Genomic DNA, 1,911 nt, shown 5'->3' with positions numbered 1-1,911 from the left:
CTGCAAAAATCAATCAATCAATTTCTTAAAAAGCATGATACTCTGGCCAGGGAGTTTTCTGGGGTTTCCGCCCTAGCAGTGGGTCGAGAGGAGCAGAAGAGCCCTGGGTGTGCACAAAGGTGGCCTGAGGGAGTGGAGACCCCGGAGCTGGGAGGGGCAGTGGAGAATGGGAGTTTCAAGCTCCACCACACACTTCAGGACTTGAAACTGCCAATTCCAAACTTCTTTTCACAAGAAAATGTGCTGGCTGTGGTGCCTCATGCTTGTGAGCCAAGCACTCAGGAGGCTGAGGCAGGAGGACCCAAGCCAGCCGGGGCTACACAGCGAGACCCCGTTTCAAAAAACAAAACAGGGCCTAGGGTCAAGTGTGAGGCCTTGGATTTGACCCCCAGAACTTCAAAAAACAAAACCAAGAGATGCCCGGGTGTGCTCCAGCCTATAGAGTTTAGTCTTTCCAGGATGAGGTTGACTAAGTGGAATTCTTTATTTTTAAATCTTCAGGTGATTTTGAGCTGTGACAGGTTTTAAAGTCCTAAGAATTACTGGTTTCTATTTAGTGTAAGACCTTTTAGAAGAAATTAAGCAGTGACACCAAAATTAAAATTCTCATAGATTGCTTAACGGTTAGCTGGTTGGTAAATTTAGACTTTCAGAGGGAATCTGAAGCAATTGAGAAAATGAGCTCCTCACAAAGTTAGAAAAACCAAGCCAGGCATGGTGGTGCACGCCTGTAATCCCAGCACTCAGGAGCCTGAGGCAGGAGGATCGTTGTGAGTTCAAGACAAGCTTGAGCTACAAAGTGAGCTCAAGGCCAGCCCGAACTGTATAGCGAGGCCCTGCCTCAAAAAGACAAAAAAAAAAGACAAAAAAAAGACAAAGAAAAACTATATAAAATGTACCCTGTGCATTTATCAGGAAGATGCCAGTGACCGATTAGGCTTGTCAGTCTCACGAGTGCAAAGGGAACTGGGTGGGAAATAGCCTGGTGTGGGCTCCTGTTCCCGCGCAGAGTTCTTCTGGACTCCTTATGGAATCTCTTTAGAATTAGTACGCTCGAGATCTGACTAGTCCCTGAGGAGATACAAATAAAATGTGCTAGCACTTTTGTCTGTTAAGGGCACAAAGCAAGCCGGTGCGAGGAGGCTGTAGACCGGGTATGGACGGAGCACTGGCTTAGGAAGTGTGAGGCCCTGGATTTGACCCCCAGCCCTGCAGAAATAGAAAGCAAACAAAACCCAGCTGGTACTCACTGGGCAATCCCGGCACTCTGGGAGGCCGAGGCAGGAGGATCCTAATTTTGAGTCCTGTTTGGGCAATTTAGTAAGATACCGTCTCAGAATGAAAAATAAAAACGGGCTGGGGATGTAGCTCAGTGCAAAGGCTCTGGGTTCAGTCTCCAGTACCATGCACACGCAGATGCACACACACTCACATCCAGACACGCACACAGGCTGTAGACACCCAGACACACACACACACACACACACACACACACACAGGCTGTCTCTCTGGCGGAGGTGTGGCCTCTTCCGGCCCATCTCCTGGGGCTGAGAGGTGGGATGGTGGCCCTTGCTGTCCGCTGTGGCATGAGAGCTGGAAAGCAGCCCCCCAGAAGAGGCCACATCTCGAAGCTCTGCCTCCAGGTGACATCTTGGCCGCAGGTGCGCGGGGACCTGCAGGAGCCAGGCAGGTGTGCCCGGAGGGGTGCTGGCCACAGCTCCTGACTGCCCGCGCGCCCCGGGGTGTTGCTGTCCACCTGGTTGTATGTGCAACCATTTGAAGATAACATTATGTGCTATAACGACCATTGTTAATATCCTATCACCTTGTTTTGAAATTCTGTATCATTTTTATTGTTCTCTATGCTGTTTTGTTTATGTATTTGTTTTTGTTTTTTGGGTTTTTTTGTTT

This window comes from Chinchilla lanigera, unplaced genomic scaffold (assembly GCF_000276665.1).
Source record: "Chinchilla lanigera isolate Chin_1 unplaced genomic scaffold, ChiLan1.0 scaffold00104, whole genome shotgun sequence".
NCBI classification, from domain to species: Eukaryota; Metazoa; Chordata; class Mammalia; order Rodentia; family Chinchillidae; genus Chinchilla; species Chinchilla lanigera.
The sequence above is the reverse complement of the archived record's forward strand: the minus strand, read 5'-3'. Positions refer to the sequence as shown.